This window comes from Podarcis pityusensis (genome assembly GCF_964106645.2).
Source record: "Podarcis pityusensis genome assembly, chromosome: 3".
Lineage (NCBI taxonomy): Eukaryota > Metazoa > Chordata > Lepidosauria > Squamata > Lacertidae > Podarcis > Podarcis pityusensis.
In genome coordinates, this window is record NC_138026.1 from 110154163 (window position 1) to 110178568 (window position 24406).

The following is a 24406-nucleotide window of genomic DNA, read 5'->3' on the forward strand; positions in this document are numbered from 1 at the left end:
CAATATTGTCTGAAAATCATAATTGGGCCTTCTTACATAGAAGCTCTTCCCCTGTCTGTAAATGTGCAGATAATAAATGATTATTATTATTATTGAGGCAACAGTGACATTCTGCTGATCATGACACAATTTCATAAATAAGTGCTATACAAGTTGTATTGTAAGGAAAACAGCAAGGTTAAAAACTGCATCCCTACCAAGTCAAAGTTTTACCAGCTTCCACTGTCCAAAATCTGGGGAAATTTTGGATAAGAGCATGGGGGGGGGGGAAGAATCCTTAAATGAACACTTTCCAAATGTTTACTTTTCCTGCAGAGATATTTTCACTCTTTTGCCTTCTCCTTCAACTCTCTAGAGTCTAGAATAAACCTCTTTTTAAAAGTTTTATCTCCAAGTAAAATAGCTTACCCTACAGAACCTAGGATCTCCGAGCATTGATCATTTTTCAAACTGTTCTTTGACATTTCATATATTCCAGGGAGAAATCTGTGTTGCACCAGCAAAAAATCTGGTGTAATTCAACTTGACCTTTCCAGGAGATACACAACATTTAACATTAGCTAAGGCACACCTATGATTTTTAATTAATTTGAAGCCTCCCTCCTTCCAGTGTTCTTGTCTCTCCCTAGTCCCTTGATACAGAAAAGCTGTCAAGTTGGGAGGGCGGGGGAGAATCAGATTAATGGATTAATTTGGGAAATGCAAAGCAAGTTGAGTGATAACATAATACTCAATCATCAGCCACTTCCTTTCTCCTTCTTTTTCCTCACAAGGGTGGACAGGCTTCCGGACAATTATCTAGAGCCAACAAAAAATTGCCATGTGCATTTGCTGGGCTTGGAGGATCCATTCCGTTTTTTTTATTAATTTCAAAACATTTCAGTGCAATACTTAGATATGAAAATGGGCCTCAGTCCCTTAAAACTATTCTCAAACTCAATGATGTATGCCTCTCTCAGAGTGGTTGACATCAACCTCAACTGTCCCCAGGAAAAACAAACAAACAAACAAAAATTCCTTCCAGTAGCACCTTAGAGACCAACTAAGTTTGTTATTGGCGTGAGCTTTCGTGTGCATGCACACTTCCAGGATCACACTTCAAAACGACCTTGACAGATTAGAGAACTGGGCCAAAACAAACAAGATGAATTTTAACAGGGAGAAATGTAAAGTATTGCACTTGGGCAAAAAAAATGAGAGGCACAAATACAAGATGGGGGACACCTGGCTTGAGAGCAGTACATGTGAAAAGGATCTAGGAGTCTTGGTTGACCACAAACTTGACATGAGCCAACAGTGTGACGCGGCAGCTAAAAAAGCCAATGCAATTCTGGGCTGCATCAATAGGAGTATAGCATCTAGATCAAGGGAAGTAATAGTGCCACTGTATTCTGCTCTGGTCAGACCTCACCTGGAGTACTGTGTCCAGTTCTGGGCACCACAGTTCAAGAAGGACACTGACAAACTGGAACGTGTCCAGAGGAGGGCAACCAAAATGGTCAAAGGCCTGGAAACGATGCCTTATGAGGAACGGCTAAGAGAGCTGGGCATGTTTAGCCTGGAGAAGAGGAGGTTAAGGGGTGATATGATAGCCATGTTCCAATATATAAAAGGATGTCACATAGAGGAGGGAGAAAGGTTGTTTTCTGCTGCTCCAGAGAAGCGGACACGGAGCAATGGATCCAAACTACAAGAAAGAAGATTCCACCTAAACATTAGGAAGAACTTCCTGACAGTAAGAGCTGTTTGACAGTGGAATTTGCTGCCAAGGAGTGTGGTGGAGTCTCCTTCTTTGGAGGTCTTTAAGCAGAGGCTTGACAACCATATGTCAGGAGTGCTCTGATGGTGTTTCCTGCATGGCAGGGGGTTGGACTCGATGGCCCTTGTGGTCTCTTCCAACTCTATGATTCTATGATTCTATGATTCTATGATTCCAGATACCTGAAGAGCTTTCATTTGCATGCACACTTCTAGGTATCTGAAGAAGTATGCATGCACACGAAAGCTCATACCAATAACAAACTTGACATCTTTCCGCAGGGCCTGCAAGACAGAGCTGTTCCACCAGGCCTTTGGCCAAGGCGTAGTCTGAACCCCTCCTTCTGTAATCCTCATAGCATTCTAGCCCAATGGTTGCCATTAATTTGACTCCGAATTGATTTTAGAATGAATTGATTTTAGAATGTATTTCAATTAGCTGATTGTGATTTTATGTAAACTGTGTTATTTTTATTGTTGTTAGCTGCTCTGAGCCCAGTGCGGGATATAAATAAAATATTATTATTATTAATTGGTCTCTAAGGTGCTACTGGAAGGAATTTTTTTATTGTGTTTCGACTACGGCAGACCAACACGGCTACCTACCTGTAATTGTCCCCAGGAAGGTATCTTGACATAAGAAAGACAGTAGTAGAAGAAGAAGAGTTTGGATTTGATATCCCTCCTTTCACTCCCTTTAAGGAGTCTCAAAGCGGCTCACAATCTCCGTTCCCTTCCTCCCCCACAACAAACACTCTATGAGGTGAGTGGGGCTGAGAGACTTCAAAGAAGTGTGTGTTGGGAATCAAGCCTTAATCAGGAGATTCTCCAGGCACCCGGCTTGATCTCCTGTTGACCTCCCTGTCTGCATTCCCCAGCAGGATATAGGCGATCCTTCTCAGCATGAGAAGAACACACACCCTCTTTCCTGCCCCCCCGGGCAGGGGAAAGAGATAGACAGAAACGTATTTACATTCCTTTATTTCTGTCTTTGCAGCGTTACAAAAAAAACACGACTGCTCTCTTCAAGCTCCAGCAGTCGAGAGAGAAACACTTCCTGTATAAGAGCAAAAGGAAGAGCTCATATTACACTCTGAGCTAATTCCAGTGCATTGCCCTGTGAGTTGACTGTCCCTCTGTTTCCCACGGAACAGTCCTAACATTCCATCATGTGCTGTTTTCAAGCTAGCAGCTTGCAGCTGCATTGCTTCTATATCGTAACAGTGTGACTGGCCCAAGGTCACCCAGCAGCTGCATGTGGAGGATGCAAACTCGGTTCCCCAGATTACGAGACTACCGCTCTTAACCACTACACCACACTAAAGCCCTGAAAGACCATACCAATGGCCCATCTATTCCAGCATCTTGTTCTCACAGTGGCCAAACAGATGCCCACCGAATGCCTGAGAGCAGGACCTGAGCACAACAGAACTTGTGATTCCCAGCAACTGGGATTCAGAGGCCTGCTGCCTCCAGGTTTGGTGGGAGAACATTGTGGCTTGTAGCGTTTGTTAGCCTTATCCTCCATGAATCTGCAATCTTTGCTTGATTTAATAAATTAATTTAATACATTGTTCCATTTCTAGCACAACTTTCCCTTAAGGAGCTCAAGATGGCTGAAGGAGCCCCTCCCTCTTTTATTTTCACAGCAACCCGATGAGGTAGGTTGGGCTAAGAGACTGTGACTAGGCCAAGGTCATCCAATGAGTTTCCTGGATTAGGGAATTAGAACCCCTGTCTCCCAGTCCCAGGCCTTGTCCAACACCATACTACACTGCTAACAGTTATGCTATTAGGCATCTGAATTGGCTGAGGAGCCAATTAGCAGCTTCTTCCTGCTTTCTTTTGTCCATGGATGTTCAAATGGCTTCAAGACAGCTTGCATTCCTAGCAGGGAACCACTGCAGAATATTTTCCCCATCTCTTATAATAATCTAGTTTTGTGGGATAATATAGTTATTTGAAATGGCCAGGTGTTGCAAGCAGGGCCCATTAATGGGGTTGGTTAATGGCATTACCCCTCTATCAACCAATGGATGGTTGAGTGGTGGATAATCCCCTCCACTTGTCAAAGTTGGCTTGGGGGTGGGAGTTAAAGACCTGGCCTGCTGGGCCAAAAAGATCCCTCACCCTGATCTGCATTGAATGTCTCTCCATGGTTTCAGGCAGAGGACGTCTCCAGTTCTCCTTGGAGTTGCTGGTGATCAAAGCTGGGGTCTTCTGTACATAAAGCAGATGCTCTACCATCAAGCTACAGGCCTTCCCTGAAACCTGGTGAGGGGAGAAGAAAATCAAGTTTCAATCATTCAAATTTTGTAGCTCATATTTTGTCTCATCTCCATCTTTCCTGACTTCAGACAGATGTGCTGCTGATGCTGTGGCAACACCTTCAAGAATTTTAGCTGTGAAATATCTGCAGGAAGAAGTGAAGTCACCTGCAGGCTAAATGCACACCATGTGAAAACAGCAGCTAAAATCTCATATTGTTGTGATTTTAACATATTAATCAAGATCCTTGTTTGATCTAAAAGCAAAGAGACCTACACAACCTGACACTCCTACCTGATTTTTCTCCCCCCATTTCGTGGAAGACAGGGGGAGGAAACAGGATGCTGACTGATCCTCTTGTGGGTCACCCTCTAACAAACAGCGCCTTTTCCACTGTAAATGACTGGCCCCTTTCCTGATCAGTAAAGACTTCAACTTTTTCCAGAGTCCTTTTTTTTGGGGGGGGGGTGACAACAGAGGCTATTTGCACCCCCTGATTCTTCCATTTTGCATATTTAAATAGTGGTTTTATTATTTGATTATTTGGAATGACTGCTTTATTGCTGTTTTGTGTGTGTGTGGCTTTTTTTTAAAAAAAAATAAAAATCCTATTGCTATTCTAATACATTGTTTACCGCTCATGGGGTTCTGAAGACAAAAAGGCAGTACAGATAAAAGATTTAATAATCCTAATAAAATAACATGGCAAGTAGTCTGCATCCAGCTTGGTGGCTCTCATGTCATACAGACCTGATGCAACGTTCAAAAAAATAATAATTGGTGATCTGCCAAGATCTATAAAGCTGCTTGAAGAGGCTAAAAAGAATAGTTAAATTTATGGGCTGACTTTCTCTCTCTCTCTCTCTCTCTTTTAAAAGGGTTTTTGCATTGTCTCTTTCCTAAATCCAGCAAATGCAGATGGGTAAAAAAATAAAAAATAAAATGTCAGAGCAGGTTATAAATAAAGAACCAGTGTTGGGACAGCTGATAAAATATGAATACTATTCCAAAGAGCTTAATGTGTCAGCTCCTCGTAATAGGAAAGGGGATGAAGTGCGTATGTGCTCCTGCTGCTTAACAGTAGGTTTGAAAGAGGCTGTCGCAGTAGCACAAGTGGAAAATTTCCCCCTGTCTTTTGGCAGCTTTCCAAGGCGTCGATTCAACTTATGAAAAATGTGATGTTTCATTTGATTCCAAATTGCACGGATTGCATCCTGCGCATGGGATTTCCGTTAGGCAGAAACGCAAGGTGGCTTGGGTGGTTTCAAAAGAGGACTGGGCCAACCCCTGGAGGAGAAGGCTACCAGCTGTCAAGGCGTCAGGGAATCCGATCCCACCCACCCCACCCCACCCCACCCCACCCCCCAGCAGTAGGCTGCCAGGAATAGATGAGACAAGGAAAGTTCTTACCAATGTCTTTTATTCTATATTCACAGAGAGAGGCTTAGAAATGCAGTCTCTTGGAGTAATGGTGTTGCTGCAAGTAAATCTCCACCCCCACCCCCTTTTCTCCCACTTCCTCATTCATCAACAGCACCACCCAACTTATAGTGGCCACTTAGGGCCATCTATCTCTGAGTCCTTTGCTCACCTACTTTCAAAGCTTGCTGGTTCTGGGAGATAGTGGGTCTGGAATGCTTTCTAGTGATGACTCCTCCTGCTGCTTTCCCATTATTTCCCAACTTTCCCCCTCATCTGCCTCTGAGTTGTGACCTCCTGCAAACCACTGTTGTAAATCTATACTGTCTTCCTCTTCCCTGGAAGGTTCAGGCTTGGGAGGCGGTCTCTGCCACTCCTTCTCGGTCCAGTCCCTGACACTAGTACTGTCTGCCTCTAAGGTTGCAGGCAGTAATGTGTCTGAATATCGCTTGCTGGAAGCAGGGGCGAACGAAGCATCATGACACCCAGGGCGGGGCGTCGCTACATAGGTCACATGTGCAGTGTCGCTGCGTATTACACATGAAGGGTTGCTTGGATGAATCAGGCCACCTTTCCATTGTCTTGGGACCTCACATTCTGCTCTGAGTAGAGATGGCAAGGACCGAACCTGAAACTTTCTGTATGCAACACATAGTGGTACAGCCCATAGTGGTACAGCCCTGCCTTGAGTTCATGGGCCTCCAGTGTGCAATATAGCTTCATAAGCAAAGACAGAAATTGCGATGCACTCCGCAGCTGATAATCAGGCCAATTTCCACCTCCAAGAGAATTGGTGTATTAAATTTACTTTCAAGGACTGACATTGGGGTCGCATTAGCATTTGCACTCCGGTCATTGTAACATTTCCAGACCATTAACATTATTCCAGTACTCTATTGTTGGAAATTAAACATTTATGAGATATTTAGCAAGAGTCTGTCTGAAAGAAGGAGAGGCCAGGAGGTACTGCAAGGTACAATTGTAATACTTATACCTGGATCTAAGGAAGATATCATTCATGAAACATTCTCTTTTGCCATGGAAATGTGCGTGTGGAAGCTATACAAGATCAAGGTGTTAACATCCTTGTTGTGAAATTTGACCAGTCTAATGCAGGGGTTCTAAATAGGCATTGAAATTCCAAGTGGATTTGGTGTCCCTCCTCTAGCTAGTGAAGATGTTTTGAGGCCTTGGGGGCTCGGTATGGCCCAATGTCTTCCTAAAATACAACCCAAAGTGAATCCGCAGTGTCATAAAAATGCATTAAGAGCACTGCTGGATCTGAACAAAGGCCCGTCTAGTCTATGTCCCAGGAACCCATAAGAAAGACATGGATACGATGGTACTCTCCCTCTCCCAGCAACATGTTTTCAGAGGAATGCTGTCTTTGAACCTGAAAGAAGTAGCTGTTGATAGCTGTATCCCCCATGAGTGTATCCATTTTAAGGCCATCCAAGTTTGCGGCCATCACTACATCCTGTCATATTGAGTTCCATAGATTACTATGTGCTTTCTTTTGTATGTCTTGAATTTTCCAACATTCACCTTGATTGGATAACCCTGGGCTCTACTTACAAGAAAGGGAGACAATTTTACACACCTCTATCATTTCCTTTTCCCAGTAGTGATGTATGGAAGTGAGAGCTGGACCATAAAGAAGGCTGATGGCCGAAAAATTGATGCTTTTGAATTATGGTGCTGGAGGAGACTCTTGAGAGTTCCATGGACTGCAAGAAGATCAAACCTATCCATTCTGAAGGAAATCAGCCCTGAGTGCTCACTGGAAGGACAGACCCTGAAGCTGAGGCTCCAATCCTTTGGCCACCTCATGAGAAGAGAAGACTCCCTGGAAAATGTTGGGAAAGATGGAGGGCACAAGGAGAAGGGGACGACAGAGGACGAGATGGTTGGATAGTGTTCTTGAAGCTACTAACATGAGTTTGACCAAACTGCGGGAGGCAGTGGAAGACAGGAGTGCCTGCCGTGCTCTGGTCAATGGGGTCATGAAGAGTTGAACACAACTAAACGACTAAACAACAACAACATCATTTCCTAGCTTACACACATTTAAAAAAAAACAAATAATAATAATAATAATAATAATAATAATAATAATAATAATAATAATTATTATTTGTACCCCGCCCATCTGGCTGGGTTTCCCCAGCCACTCTGGGCGGCTTCCATAGAAACAAAAAATACAGTAAAATATCACAGATTAAAAGCTTCCCTGAACAGGGCTGCCTTAAGATGCCTTCTAAATGTCAGGTAGTTATTTATTGCTTTGACATCTGATGGGAGGGCGTTCCACAGGGCGGGCGCCACTACCGAGAAGGTCCTCTGCCTGGTTCCCTGTAGCTTTGCTTCTCGCAATGAGGGAACCGCCAGAAGGCCCTCGGCGCTGGACCTCAGCGTCCGGGCAAAACGATGGGGGTGGAGACGCTCCTTCAGGTATACTGGGCCGAGGCCGTTTAGGGCTTTAAAGGTCAACACCAACACTTTGAATTGTGCTCGGAAACGTACTGGGAGCCAATGTAGGTCTTTCAAGACCGGTGTTATGTGGTCTCGGCGGCCGCCCCCAGTCACCAGTCTAGCTGCCGCATTCTGGATTAATTGTAGTTTCCGGGTCACCTTCAAAGGTAGCCCCACGTAGAGCGCATTGCAGTAGTCCAAGCGGGAGATAACCAGAGCATGCACCACTCTGGCGAGACAGTCCGCGGGCAGGTAGGGTCTCAGCCTGCGTACCAGGTGGAGTTGGTAGACAGCTGCCCTGGATACAGAATTGACCTGCGCCTCCATGGACAGCTGTGAGTCCAAAATGACTCCCAGGCTGCGCACCTGGTCCTTCAGGGGCACAGTTACCCTATTCAGGACCAGGGAGTCCTCCACACCAGCCCGCCCCCTGTCCCCCAAAAACAATACTTCTGTCTTGTCAGGATTCAACTTCAATCCATTAGCCGCCATCCATCCTCCAACCGCCTCCAGGCACTCACACAGGACCTTCACCGCCTTCACTGGTTCTGATTTGAAAGAGAGGTAGAGCTGGGTATCATCTGCATATTGATGGACACCCAGTCCAAATCCCCTGATGATCTCTCCCAGCGGCTTCATATAGATGTTAAAAAGCATGGGGGAGAGGACGGAACCCTGAGGCACCCCACAAGTGAGGGCCCAGGGGTCTGAACACTCATCCCCAACCACCACTTTCTGAACACGGCCCAGGAGGAAGGAGCGAAACCACTGTATAACAGTGCCCCCAGCTCCCAGCCCCTCTAGACGGTCCAGAAGGATGTTATGGTCGATTGTATCAAAGGCCGCTGAGAGATCCAGCAGAACCAGGAAACAACTCTCACCTTTGTCCCTAGCTCGCAGGAGATCATCAACCAGTGCGACCAAGGCAGTTTCAGTCCCATGGTGAGGCCTGAATCCCGATTGGAAGGGATCCAAATGGTCCGCATCCTCCAGGCGTGCCTGGAGTTGTTCAGCAACCACGCGTTCAATCACCTTGCCCAAGAATGGAAGATTTGAGACTGGGCGATAGTTGGCCATACTGGCAGGGTCTAAAGATGGTTTTTTAAGAAGCGGTTTAATGACCGCCTCTTTCAGCGGATCTGGGAATGTTCCCTCACAGAGGGAAGCATTCACCACCCCGCAGAGCCCATTGCCCAGCCCTTCCCGGCTTGCTTTTATTAGCCAGGATGGGCAAGGATCAAGGAGACAGGTGGTTGCTTTCACGCGGCCAAGCAGGCTGTCCACATCCTCGGGGGTAACGGATTGAAATTGATTCCATGCAACTTGACCAGACAGAGCTCTAGCACTCTCCCGCCCTGGCCCTGCTCCCATGGTGGTGTCTAGCTCCTTCCGAATATGAGTGATTTTATCTGCAAAAAACTTTGCAAAATCGTTGCAGGAGATCTTGGAGAAGGTGCCAGATTAGGGGAGGAAGTCTCTATTTGCTGGAACAGGACCAAGAGGCAACACTATAACATGTCTGAATGAGAAGTGGTCAACTAAATTCAGCTTCCTGTAAACTGGAAGTAGAAATCTAAAACACCATCTGGAGCAAAAGTATGACACATCCACAGTTTTGATTCAAAGCTTACCACTTTGTAGCAGCCAATGATCTTTTATTGAAATGATTTCCAGGCCATGACTAAGGAACCAACAAGTTGGGAGATGGGAAACCTTGTGGTTTTGTGGGTAATGGTTTTAGTATTGCAATGGCATATGGTGGAGAGGTGGCCCTAGGAAAGCAAGCTATAAAACATCTTCCTAGTGGTAAAATATTATCTGGTTTTAGAATGGCCCTGCCCACCCAAGTTGGCTATTGGGCCCTTGTGGACAGGACAGGCTGTAAAGGGCTTCCTATCTGGGGCTTTTTCTTTTCTTCTTTGGCGATCACTCGTAGCCGAGTAAGATTGTCTTTCATGAACACGGTTTTAACAGTGGGTCCATAAGTGCCTGTGGAGGCCAATTCTGGATCTACATGTCCTTGCACAGTGGGGACATAGGTTTCCGGGTGGGAGTTGATCACGGTGTGGATTTGTCAAGCGTGCCTTCCTCTTAGCATGTTTCTCCCTTGCATCCTGCGTTCGAGTGTCTTCAAAGCCCATGACACCTTTGGTAAAGGCTGTTCTCCAATTGGAGCACTCGCAGGCCAGTGTTTCCCAATTGTCAGTGTTTATACTATTTTTTTTTTTATTTGCCTTTAGAGAGTCTTTAAACCTCTTTTGTTGACCACCAGCATTGTGCTTTCCATTTTCAAGTCTGGAATAGAGTAGTTGCTTTGGAAGAAAATAATCAGGCAATGAAAAATCATTGCTTCGACACTGGTGATATTTGCTTTTTCCAGTACACTGGCATTAGTTCGTCTGTCTTCCCAAGTGATGCGTAAAAAAATTCAGAGACACCATTGATGGAATCTTTCAAGGTCTTCCTGACTCTAGAGTTTGTCCCTTGGTCTGGTTTTTCTCCCCACCACTTTGAAGAATGAGTGTACCTCAGTGGCAGAACATCTGCCTTGCATGCAGGAGGTCCCAGGTTGAATCTCCAAGTAGGGCTAGGAGAGTCCCCTGCCTAGGACCCTGGGGCTCTGCTGACAGTCAATGTAGAGAAATCTGAACTAGTAGACCAGGGGTCGCCAAACTAAGGTCCTCGGGCCAGATCAGGCCCAATTGCCTTCAGGATCTGGCCTGCGGACTGTCCGTGGATCGGCATGGGGATTCTGTTCATTCAGGCTGCACCATTTTTTCCCCTGCACCATTCTATTTCCCCCCCTCTCCCTCACACACACCGCGGTGGCGCCTCCTCCCTCCCTCCTGGTTTCTCCCAGCCCTGCCTAGAGAAGGAAGGGGGCTGGGCTGAGCTGGCTGAGCGCCATTTTAAGCAGCCCCTCTCTGGAGCCAGCCCTTTTGTGCCACTCATCTTCCCTCCTCTGCCGCCGCCCTGGTGCTCCTGTGGGCCAGAAAGTGGAACAGATGAGCTCGCTCTGCCTACCCACCAGAAGCAGCAGCAGTGGTATTAGCGGCGGTGGCAGCCCCAGGGAAGGTAAGCGCAGCGGCTGGGGCTGGGGCTGGGGGGGGGAGGAGGACTACTTGTCCCCCTCGCCTCTTCTTCCAGCTCCCCCCCCCCCCGGTGCAGTTTCTCCAGCCTGCCACAAGGTCTGAGGGGCCAGCCCGTGGCTAAAAAAAATTGGCTGATCCCTGCCGTAAACAGTACTGAACTAGTGAGGTGGCCTGCCTATAAGGTCACTTCCTATGTTCCAAAAACTACAGGCAGAAACTTGTTCCAAACTTTTCATCAATACAGGGGTGCAACGATTTTATTTACTGTTTTTTCCTTGTAGCGCTGCATTGCTACACACTATAATAGAATTATGTAGCACTTTGACCTGTTGAGCTTGAGCTTGAAGCCTTTCCTTGCTTCCTTCCAACCCCTATCAGCCATTCTGTCACAGGATCTGGATAAAGATATCTGCTTCTTGACCAAGTTCTTGATCCGTGTCCGAAAGCATTCACTTAACTCAGAGCTCTGCTTCCCCTGAGGGTCAAAGTTCAAGTTTTCTTCTGTGTGAACCAGCAGGAAGTATCTCAAATCAAGCCACAGACTCAGATCAACTGGGCTTATGGAAGGAATTGTGTTGGCTATTTTACACAGTGGGAAGATAAATGAACTACCCATCCAAGCTAAGATCACTTGGAACCTGCAGTGAGTGTACTTTTTAAGGCTTCCTTGAAGTGCAGAGCTCTGACACATGAGGAGAAATTTGATAGCTCCAGTAATAACCAGGTCTATGACAATCTCCTGCACAATTGAGGCTCCTCACAGTAAGAAGGGAAAATTAATCAGGAATCGTTTATCTTACAGAGATACGGAGCCTAAGGGACTACAACAATTGTTGGACCCCGACTCCCATCATCCATGTTCAGAGACTGCAGAGATGAGATAGGCCAAATATTCAAGAACTCTAATATGCACTTGTTTGAAGTCTGCCTCAAAGTTGCATGCCGCCTTGGCAATATTCAGTAAGAATTGTGCATGAATAATGTGATTTCTGTCCATTTCAGTGTGAATGGTCATGATCTGCACCTCCTGGATTAAAGTGTGGATTAGGAATTAGGATTTGTCAGTTTCAACTTCCTTGGTTTCTGGTTTTCTAATATTAAATTTAGTTTTCCACCTTTCTGCAGAAATTTGCATTTTTTAAAAATAAAAATAAAGCAGAGGCTCACATTGGACAGTCATCTCTTGTGGCTGCTTTAGCTCTCTATTATCCTAGGTATCCTCCCAATTAAGAATTTTTATTCTCTCAGTTCCCCATTTTTCCAGTCTTAAATTCAGTTCTCTACATTTTGCAGCAATTAGTGATTTTTAAAAAATAAAAATCCTCATGAAAATTCTCCAGTGTTTTAGTGCAAATCTATTCTAATACACACATTTTTGTATGCAGTTTTCACTAATGTACATATTTTTGCAAGCAATTTCTTTTGTATGTTTTTTTCACTAGTATATTCATTTTTTTGCCTGATAAATTCAATTTTATAAGCATTGCTTGGTTGGGTTAACTACATTTGGAAGGATGGCTGAGTTTTAGTTCCCATATTGTTTCAGAAATTGTAAATTATTTAATGCAATATGAATTGAATTTCTCCTTCACCCCTAACTGGAACAGAAATATCCTTTAGAAGTCACACTTCTCTTAATTTTATAGTGCCGTTCTCAGCTCCAAAATTGTGTTTGAAATATATATTTCAGGACAAAGTATATTTAGAAACATGTTCATTGAGATAATGTGTGTGTGTGTGATGAGATATGTATTTAAATTAAATAAAATTTAAATGCAAAATTTCATATGCATTTTTCTAATGTCATATTAATGCAGAAAAGGGACAGAACAGATTTATGAATCAACACATCTGAAATAAACAAGGACCAGATGCACAATGACTATATTAGATGTCTTGCCTGTATAATATATGTCAGTAGATTACAGCTTCTACTGATCTGTGCATTTTATTTTGAATAATTTTACAAATTTGGATGTAATTGTTTTTCTTGTAACTCACCTTGTGGTTGTTTATGATGAAGATATATATGTTTATGATGACGATATATATGGCAGCTTTTGATTTTCACCCAAGTTGCAACCATGTTGTCTTGAGTTTTTCCCTTATAGCGTACAGAGGAGAAAAAGAAATCATTTGAAATAGTTAATCCAGTGCATCTCCTTACAAACTGGTGCTAGCATGCAACTTGCTTTGCCCAGGGCAAACTGTCTTGCTTTGTAATAAGCAAGGAGTCTGGGCAGAGGGAAGAGAATGACTGAAAGAACCTATAATTTCCTTTTTCTTGTCCTTGGAGGCATTGATCTCCACTGAAGAATGGTTCTGTCTTATGCATCAGATACCTCAATTAGAACAGCATCACGCCTGCCTAGGAGCAACATTTCATTTGGTCTGAATTAGGGCTGTGTCAATGTTCACCCATTTTTGATGTTCAAGGGGAAAGTGCTGCTTTTGAGGCAACTGATTTCCAGGGAGGGGGTGGCCGTAATGTTGAGAGATGTAGGAGGGTTTTTTAGCCTATTAATTACTGTTGTTTTCTCTCTGCTGCAGCTGCTTTGGTATCATTGATGTTCTTCAGAGTTCAACAGACCCAGCCAATCAGGGATTGCATAATGTCTGGGATGATGTCACAATGCCAGTCATATCTGGTTTCATGAGAGCATCGCTGAGAGCAAGTGGAACCCATGAAGGGAAAGGGCGATGCAGCCTGAACTAGTCACATAGGTGATCTCAAGCAATCACAACATAATACATGGGATGTCAATACACTTGTAGTCTGTAAGATACGACAACATGCCGGTGTCATTGAAAGAAGGCAAGGCAGCCTTCAGAAAGTATAGACAGATCTCATTCTCAATGGGCAAACACATTTGCCCCTTTAAAATGCAATCTCTGAAAAGTACCAGAAAAGGGAGTGTATTTTTTATGCTACTGAAAATGTTTGTGGAAAGCATTTTACTTTTAGTTCATCCCTACTCAGAAGGCAAGATATGTCCTAAGTATGGTTGGCATTTCCTTCAAGATTAGCATAACTATAATTTAAATTATCCTTGACCCTCTATAGGGATTTCCATTGTTGTTGTTGTTGTTGTTGTTGTTGTTGTTAATAATCATGTCATGTTTGCTGGAAGGAGGGTGTGGGAAATTGCAATCAAACATAATTATGCATGAGTGCTAGTTAGTGCATGATGGGGTTAAGACAAGTGAGCTGCGTTCCTAGACTTGGGTAGGTTATGCCTTCTCTTCTCCGATGAGAGAGGAAGTGAAACCTTCTATTTTCTTTCCCCACTCTGCGCCATGTAACTGACCAAGAAAGACATGACTAAGCAAGCACCAAGCTCACAGCATGTGTCTGAAGCTATTTTTCTGTATTCTCTACCCAGTAATACTCTGCCTGTGTTGTCCTTGATACTGCTTGAATAAATGCTTGAATCTGACCTTTGGAACGTTTTGTAAGTAAAGCATTTTAAACTTACTTAACAGTGTGCGGTCTGTTCATTTCAAGAGGGGTAGCAAGAAAGTAGCACTGTTTGTAAGCGGACTAAATGGAATAAAACAATCTAAGAACCTATATTCATAATATTATACTACTGCTTGACTTGTGAGTTTAAACTCTGCTCTGTTTGGTTGCAGAGTGAGTTTAGCCCTCTTTTTAGAATTCAGGCACCCAGCCAATTCTTCACTGGATTTGGTTTTACATGTGTTGGTTTTAACCTCTGATTTTGTAAAGTACATTATGTAAATCACCTTGAGGCCATTTGTATAAGGCAACCAATAAGGCTAATAAATTAGTAGGAATAATTCTGTTTACTATATCACTCAACAACTGTAACAACTTCCGTAGAATTTCCCTGCTGAGCGCTGTGGGGAAAGCCTTTGCCCGCTTAAGTCTCGACAGATTACAGCCACTTGCTGACAGGGTCAACATGGTTTTAGAGCTCAGAGGTCAACAGTTGACATGATTTTCTCACTGTGTCAGCTGCAGGAGAAATGCCAAGGGCAGAGACGTGAGCAACTTACACCCTCCAGGAGCAATGCCTCAATGCCTTTTACATGCGCTGTGTCAGGAAGATTTTGGGCAGGACAGCATTTCAAACAACGATGTGCTCTCCCAAGCCCCCATTCCCAGCATGTTCGCACTCCTGTCTCAGCGACATCTACGCTGACTTGGTCATGTCCACAGAATGGAAGATGGCAGAATCAACAAGGATGTCTTCAGGCACCAGGACCATTGGTAGACCAACTCTGTGTTACAAAGATGTCTTAAAATGTGAAATGAAGGCAGGCAACATTGACCCTGCTGTATGGGATTATTATTATTATTATTATTAATAATAATAATAATAATAATAATTTATTTATATCCCACCCTCCCCAGCCGAAGCCAGACTCAGAGCAGCTAACAACAGTAAAATAATACAGCATTCTAAAATCAATTCATTATAAAATCCGTTTAAATCAAATTAATGGCAACCTTTGGGCTAGAGTTCTGTGAAGAATTGCCAAAGGAGGGGGTCAGGCTGTGCCTTGGCCAAAGGCCTGGTGGAACAGCTCTGTCTTGCAGGCCCTGCGGAAAGATGTCAAGTCCCGCAGGGCCCTAGTCTCTTGTGGCAGAGCGTTCCATCAGATTGGAGCCAGTGCCGTAAAAGCCCTGGCTCTGGTTGATGCCAGCCTAACCTCCCTGTGGCCCGGGACCTCCAAGATGTTTTTATTTGAAGACTGTAAGGTCCTCCGTGGGACATACCAGGAGAGGCGGTCCCATAGGTATGAGGGTCCTAGGCCTTATGCAGACGACCGCAGCACCTGGAGACAAACAGTCAGGTTGTGCACCAACAGCAGTATCCAGAAAAAGAATGACCACTGGGAAGAGTAGAAAGGAGAGATGTTGTGGTGCATCTATATCAGCACAACAGGATGCCTTCATCTGCCCCAGCTGCAACAAAACAGCTCTCTACAGCCATAGCAGGCATTGTAGCTCACCAACTGTTTGACTTCACCCCCAAAGGTTCTCTCTTCCATTGCCTCCCAAGACAGATGGAAGCCAGCCATATCGCTTACTACATAAAATGTCTCAAAGTGTAAACAACAACAACAACACACAAATGCAAAGATTGCAGACAACGTCAAAATAATGCAACATTATTTACTTATTTTCTAAAGGTGCTCATCCTGCAATACCATTAAAGGACAGGTCCTGCCCCACCTTATTATACAGCCTCGTACCTACAGGACCGCTTCTCCTGGTATGTTCCACGGAGGACCTTACGGTCTTCAAATAAAAACATCTTGGAGGTCCCAGGCCACAGGGAGATTAGGCTGGCCTCAACCAGAGCCAGGGCTTTTTCACGCATGGCCCCGAGCTGGTGGAACGCTCTGCCACAAGAGACTAGGGCCCTGCGGGACTTGACATCTTTCCTCAGGGCCTGCAAGACAGAGCTGTTCCACCAGGTCTTTGGCCAAGGCACAGTCTGACCCCCTCCTTTGGTAATCCTTATAGAACTCTAGCCCAATGGTTGCCATTAATTTGATTCTGAACTGATTTTAGAATGTATTTCAATTAATTGACTGTGATTTTATGCAAACTGTGCTATTTTTACTGTTGTTAGCCACTCTAAGCCCGGCTTTGGCTGGGGAGGGCGGGATATAAATAGAATTTTACTATTATTATTATTTATTATTATTATTATTATTATTATTATTATTATTATTATTATTAAAAAGATGAACACCAAAGCAAGCAAGGGTATATGATTCCAACAATAAAGATACATACAATTTTCTTTCTTTACCAACAAACTAGAACAATGATTGTAAAGTTAAATCTCACTCCATACCTATTCTGACCTATGAAACGATTACCAAAATGAAGGGGAGGGTGCATTCCAAAGCAGAGGGGACTGGAAACTCCCTGCTTCTATAACATAGTTGTTGTTTTTAATTTGAGTATATAGTACTTTTATTTCTGGTAGGTTTTGTCTTCTTGAAACAATGGTTCCCTCGTTCATCCTATAAGCTTGCATAGTTTCCCCAAGAAACGGCAACTAAACTTTCACCTGCTAAGTCTGTACTGAACAATGTCTCCTGATTTTTTCTGCTCAGAACATGAGATTAGACACAAGAAATGATGAGACACAGAGGGGAAAGGAGTGAATCACAGGTAAGAAAGCAGGGGGTAATAACATGATAGGCAGCCACACAGCAGAAAAAAAGGGGGGGAGGACTTCACCATAATAGCAGAAGGAGAGCTGAACATGACTCAGCTAAAGTGAGCTGGAGTTCAGATGGGCAGGCTTATTCTGAGACGAGGAAACAGAACATTCACAGCAGGGCTTGATGGAAACACTCTCTAGCCAAGGCACTTGAAATGTGAGTCAGGACTTCCCATAGAGACAAGGTCAGCTCATTTTGGACCCTCATCATACCAAATTCATATATAACCACACCACACAGGCAAACTATGAATCAGCTTGTTGAATGACAAGCCATAGGGTCAATGCACTCCGGCTAGAACTGAATGTACAGTTTCAGGAGAGAGGGTGGCAGACATGGTTCTCAGGACCGAGGCAGCTGTGAATCTTCATTCTTCTGCGGCGCTTGAAAACGACTCCTGCTCTTCCCCCCCCCCCCACCGCACAAAAAAAGCACAAGATGACAGAGATCTTAAAATAATATCGCTGTATTTTCCTTTTTCATACAATGGCTCTCACAGATTTGCTTCTCATCACTTCACAGCTCGGCTCCCATTCTTGGAGGAAAGGGATTAAGAAGCTTGATCCAGGGTAGATAACCACAATGGGGGCGACTGATATGATTTTGCAATGGGGGATGCTTGAGGAATTTTGATGTTTGCCAAGTCCCATATGGTATGTCCTGATCTGCACCTCTCATATTAATGTGAGCAATAGAAAGAGCCTAGCTACTAGAATTGATACTTCTTCACATAGTTCACAGCAGCATAAATTGAGTGGCATTTGCTAGACTCCAATTCCCATCAGCCCCAGCCGATATGGCCAATGATCAGGTGGTGGGAGGTTCTTGTTGTTTTCTTCTATATACAGTGGTGCCTCGGGTTACAGATGCTTCAGGTTACAGACTCCGCTAACCCAGAAATAGTACCTCGGGTTAAGAACTTTGCTTCAGGATGAGAACAGAAATTGCACGGCAGCAGCGGGAGGCCCCATTAGCTAAAGTGGTACCTCAGGTTAAGAACAGTTTCAGGTTAAGAACAGACCTCCAGAATGAATTAAGTTCTTAACCCGAGGTACCACTGTATTTTAAAAGTTTGTCTTTTTAGTATGCACTTGGACACCTCTTAAGATAGCATAACAAAATTTTGCATTGTGGCCTCGGCCCAGTATACCTGAAGGAGCGTCTCCACCCCCATCGTTCTGCCCGGACGCTGAGGTCCAGCGCCGAGGGCCTTCTGGCGGTTCCCTCATTGCGAGAAGCAAAGCTACAGGGAACCAGGCAGAGGGCCTTCTCGGTAGTGGCGCCCGCCCTGTGGAACGCCCTCCCATCAGATGTCAAAGCAATAAATAACTACCTGACATTTAGAGGGCATCTTAAGGCAGCCCTGTTCAGGGAAGCTTTTAATCTGTGATATTTTACTGTATTTTTTGTTTCTATGGAAGCCGCCCAGAGTGGCTGGGGAAACCCAGCCAGATGGGCGGGGTACAAATAATAAATTATTATTATTATTATTATTATTATTATTATTCCTGAGATCAAGGGGCAGGTTGTCATCTATGTTTCAGCTATCTGGAAACCCAGCCTTATAAGGAACAGTTGATGGAGTTGGGCATGTTTAGCCTGGAAAAGACAAGACAGAGAGGAGGTATGATAGCCATCTTCAGATATCTTAAGGGCTGTCACATGGAAGGTGGAGCAAGCTTCTTTTCTTTGGCTCCAGAGGGTAGGAACTGAACCAATGGATTCAAAATACAAGAAAAGAGAGTCCAACTCAACATTAGGAAGCACTTCTTGATGGTAAGAGCTGTTTGACAGTGGAACTGACTACCTTGGAAGGTGGTGGGGAGTCCTTCCTTGGGGGATTTTAAAGCAGAGGGTGGATGGCCATCTGCCAGGGATTCTTTAGTTGCAATTGTTGCCTTGCACTGGGTTGGACAAAATGGCTCTTGGGGTCTCTTCCAGCTCTAGATGTTATTATTTTTAATAGCATTTTGATGATTGCTGCTTCGGGCTACTTGAGGAGTAAGGAGAGAATACAGTCATACCTCGGATTACAGACGCTTCAGGTTGTGCATTTTCGGGTTATGGATGCGCCGAAACCTGGAAGTACCGGAACGGGTTGCTTCCAGGTTTTGGTGCTCGTGCATGCACAGAAACACTAAATTGCACTTTGCACATGCACAGAAGCACTGAATCGCGACCCACGCTTGTGCAGGCGTGGCGCTGCGGGTTGCGAACGTGCCTCCCACATGGATCATGTTCGCAACCCAAGCGTCCACTGTACTGTATTATTATTATTATTAGTAGTAGTAGTAGTAGTAGTGGTGGTGGTGTTTATACCCTGCCCATCTGTCTGGGTTTCCCCAGCCACTCTGGGTGGCTTCCAACAAAAGATAAAAAATACATTAAAACACCAGTCATTAAAAACTTCCCTAAACAGGGCTGCCTTCAGATGTCTTTTAAACATCAGATAGCTGTTTATTTCTTTGACATCTGATGGGAGGGCGTTCCACAGGGCAGGTGCCACCACCGAGAAGACCCTCTGCCTGGTTCCCTGTAACCTCACTTCTTGCAGTGAGGGAACCGCCAGGAGACTCTCAGAGCTGGACCTCAGCGTCTGGGTTGAACGATGGGGGTGGAGCACTCCTTCAGGTATACTGGGCCGAGGCTGTTTAGGGATTTAAAGGTCAGCACCAACACTTTGAATTGTGCTTGGAAAAGTACTGGGAGCCAATGTAGGTCTTTCAAGACCAGTGTTATGTGGTCCCGGCGGCCGCTCCCTGTCACCAGTCTAGCTGCCACATTCTGGATTAGTTGTAGTTTCCGGGTAACCTTCAAAGGTAGCCCCATGTAGAGCACATTGTAGTAGTCCAAGTGGGAGATAACTAGAGCATGCACCACTCTAGTAAGACAATCTGCGGGCAGGTAGGGTCTCAGCCTGTGTACCAAATGGAGCTGGTAGACAGCTGCCCTGGACACAGAACTGACCTGCGCCTCCATGGACAGCTGTGAGTCCAAAATGACTCCCAGGCTACGCACCTGGTCCTTCAGGGGCACAGTTGCTCCATTCAGGACCAGGGAAACAACAATAACTGTTGCCACTTTTTTCACATCTGCAACGTGCTGATTTCCCCTGCCAAGGCAAGAGCAAGAGGCTGCTTGTGCACGTTGACTATTGTTCCACAGTTCTGCCTGATTTTGCCGGATAGAAAAATGCTGGGAAAATTTGTCCCAAATTCACGTTGCACTCCAATGATTTTTGCTAATGAGACACTACTGGGGAAGGCGTGGAGAGAAAAACCCATCCTTTTCATACCTTGCATGAACAGGCAGAACTACTTAATGCACCGCAGAGCCAGAGAAGCGTTTAAAATAACAGCACCTGTCATCTGGCTGGGATGACTGTACAATTTAGCAAAACTCTCTCACTACTATCCAGGCAAGGTTTACAAAGTCCATCCAACCCTCTGCCATTCCCGCCCCTCCCTTTAGAATATTCTGGAAATGTTGCACCTGCTGAAGCCCTTAAGGAGACAAAGGAATCTTTAAAAAGATTGTAGTGAAAAATGTCTGTGCGAATGGAGATTGTGTGTGTGTGTGTGTGTGTGTGTGAGAGAGAGAGAGAGAGAGAGAGAGAGAGAGAGAGAGAGAGAGAATTGCAGGGAAATATTACAGCTAATGTGGCATCCCTGTATAAATGATTCATATAAGCATGAACAATGTGTGTTAAATCACTTTTGCCTGCTGTGTGGATAATGTTCAACGGGATGGGGCAACTCCTCTATGAGGAAAGGTTACAAGATCTAGGTTTTTTTAGGGGAAATAAGCATTAGATAATCCCCAGGGCTAGCTGGCTGACTTGGTCCTACTTGGGCCAGCGAGGAGGCCAGCGGAGAATTAGCTGTGGGGTCTCAGAGCGGGTAATCTTCATAAAAGGGGAGGGGGAGGGAATAGAAGGGAAATAAAAGATCAGGCTGAAATCAAATTAAAGGCCAGGTGGAATAGCTCTGTCTTACAGGCCCGATGTAAGGAGGTTAAATCCTGAAGGGTCCTAGTCTCATGGGAAAGAGCATTCCACCAGGTCGGAGCCATCACTGAAAAGGCCCTGGCCCTGGTGGAGGATAGTCTGACTTCCTTAGGGCCCGGGACCTCTAAACTATGGTTATTCATGGACCTTAAGGTCCTCTGCGGGGCATACCAGGAGAGGTGATCCCATAATTACGAGGGCCCTAAGCCACAAAGGGCTTTAAAGGTCAAGACCAGCACCTTGAACCTGACCCTATACTCCACCGGGAGCCAGTGCAACTGGTAAAGCACTGGTTGAATATGCTCCCATGGCAGGGATCCCGTGAGGAGTCTCACTGCAGCATTTTGCACCCGCTGGAGTTTGTGGGACAGTTTCAAGGGCACCCCATGTAGAGTGAATTACAGTAGTCAAGCCTGGAGGTGACCGTTGCATGGATCACTGTGGCCAGATTGGGGCGGGAAAGGTAAGGGACCAACTGCTTAATGCGGCAAAGGTGGAAAAATGTCGCCTTAGCTGTTGCTGTTGTTGAATGGTCACTTTAAAATGTGAAGGTTCATTATTGTTTCACAAGTTGTGCATGTCTTTAAGGGCCAGGGCCAGGGCAAATAACGAGACCCAGTCTTGCAGCTGTGAAACATAGCAGGTGCTGCTGAGTTGTGTTAATCAAGCTGTGTCAGAAATTGGGTATAGTATATAAGGAGCAGCACCTAGCTCTCCCATTACCCTAGGGGATGGTGGTTGGGTCATGTTTGTTTTTTATCTTTAGTATAAAAGGAGTTTTTGTTTTTGTTATTAAAACCTTGTTTAAGTTATTTTTGAGTCCCTTTTTAATGCATGGTCTCCCCAAGCTCCCTGCAGCGCTACTAGATTGCAAATAGCCAACAGCTGTAACCTGCGCCTCCATGGAAAGGGAGGCGTCAAGGATTACACCCAAACTCTTAACGGAAGGCACTGGCACTAATTGGGGCCCCGCAAGAGAAGGGAGTTGGTCCCCCATCCCCATGCCATCCCGACCCAGCCAGAGGACGGATCCCGGACGCAAAAGGAGGTACAACTATAACTATGACTTTGCCTGTGTGAAGAGTCAGATAGCTGCTATGAGCACTCTGTGTATGCTCTTTAACTATGCTGTTTCTGAACAACTTTATTTTCCTCAAGTAAAAGTTTTATTCTGTTTATGAAGAAGACTCTGCTTTGATTCATTTACCACTGCGTGACAGTTAGGTCCATAAAATACTATACAGCATATGATGTTGTTGTTGTTTAGTCGTTTAGTCGTGTCCGACTCTTCGTGACCCCATGAACCAGAGCACACCAGGCCCTCCTGTCTTCCACTGCCTCCCACAGTTTGGTCAAACTCATGTTAGTAGCTTTGAGAACACTGTCCAACCATCTTGTCCTCTGTCGTCCCCTTCTCCTTGTGCCCTCCATCTTTCCAAACATCAGGGTCTTTTCCAGGGAGTCTTCTCTTCTCATGAGGTAGCCAAAGTATTGGAGCCTCAGCTTCACGATCTGTCCTTCCAGTGAGCACTAAGGGCAGATTTCAACACAAAAAACCAGCGGCAATTTGTTGTTGACGAAGGACAGCTGGACATATAAAGGGCCCCATTCAGAAGCTTAGGACCTCAGTTTATAGATGTTCATAGATTCATGGGATCATAGAATTGTGGAGGTGGAAGGGACTCCGAGGGTCATGTAATCCAAGGAAGGAATCTCAACGGAAAGCCTCCATAACAGATGACCATCCAAACACACATAAGGTTTTTTTTGTTGTTGTTGCATTTTAGCAATTAGTGAACTTTTTTTGGCCCTGCTGAAGTTTGGTCATAGTGTGATGCTCTGCCAGGAAGAAAATCTTCCATCAGTAATTTCCTGATGCCATTCCATATGAATTTTCAGGGCTCTTCCGTGCATATATTTCTCATTGCCTCTGATTATTATTCTTTAGATAATAGAACTTTATAGAGAAGGAGAGTGAAATTTCCTGACACCGCTTCACGAGTATTCTGCTGAGGTAGAAAGTAAAATTACAGTCTTCTCTTTCTTTGCCAAAGACATTCAAATTTCTTCTCTTTTTAAAAATTTTTAATACAAATCCTCCCCTCCCTCCATTTTTGGAAACATGCCATCATTTCAAGCGCTTCTGGTATCCAGTGAGAAAATGATACCATTATATGACAAAAGTGAGTAGTAATTTGCAATGCTGGAGACTGAGGGCTGATTGGTAGGTTGAATTTAGAGGTGTGCAAATTGGAGAGCTTTTCGGGAATCAGTATGCAAAGATAAAAAGCACAACTTCTTCCCTTTTTAAAAAGCAGTAATTAAAAATGCCAACTATAAACAAAGCAAATCGACAAACAGTAAAAAAACAAAACAAAATAACAACGTTAATAAATTCACATAAGTCTAGTAGTGCCAGATTTCAAAAAGCAAAATTCCTGACACCCACAAAGTTGTCGAGCTGTTTTTAGGAACAAACCCAAATTGTTGAGCTATTTTTTTGGGGGGGGGGGGGCTAACCCTAAAATAGTGGTTTTAAGCATTTTGAGCTGCTTCCACTACACTGTGGTGTAGTGGTTAAGAGCGGTAGTCTCCTAATCTGGTGAACTGGGTTCGATTCCCCGCTTCTCCACCTGCAGCTGCTGGGTGACCTTGGGCCAGTCACACTTCCGTGAAGTCTCTCAGCCCCACTCACCTCACAGAGTGTTTGTTGTGGGGGAGGAAGGGAAAGGAGAATGTTAGCCGCTTTGAGACTCCTTAAAGGGAGTGAAAGGCGGGATATCAAATCCAAACTCTTCTTCTTCTTCTGCTCATCGCTTTGCCATACACCTGGGTTTTCCCTGACATTTTGCCAGTTCAGCAAAATCCCCCCGCACGCCATTTTTACACCCGACAACCAGGACATGTCGGGAATTTTCCTGATATATGGCAAGCCTATATACACCATGAGGAAAAAAGACGGGGAAGGATTCAGCTAACTATGTCCACTAGCAGAAGTCCAAACAAGGACATCTGCTAGCACAATGTTGTGCTCATGTTGCAACCTTGGAAATTCATGGGGAGGGAGAGGAAAAAACCCAGAACAAGGCATGGATATTAGGAGACCTGTATTACCCTCAGAGCTACAATTCCCAGAGTGGCAAATCCCCCTTTTTTCTTTTTCTTTATTATTTTCTTTTAT

The 24406-nt window shown here is 44.7% G+C and overlaps 1 long non-coding RNA gene across 1 annotated transcript in view; it reads right to left on the reverse strand.

Annotated features, from left to right (window-relative positions):
- Positions 1-3888: 3888 nt before the first annotated feature.
- The window catches only part of LOC308474691, a 41822-nt gene continuing 21304 nt past the window's right edge, over positions 3889-24406 (reverse strand). The window contains exon 4 of the long non-coding RNA XR_013984850.1: positions 3889-4029. This is a non-coding gene — a long non-coding RNA (uncharacterized lncRNA). The remainder of the gene's footprint in view (positions 4030-24406) is intronic.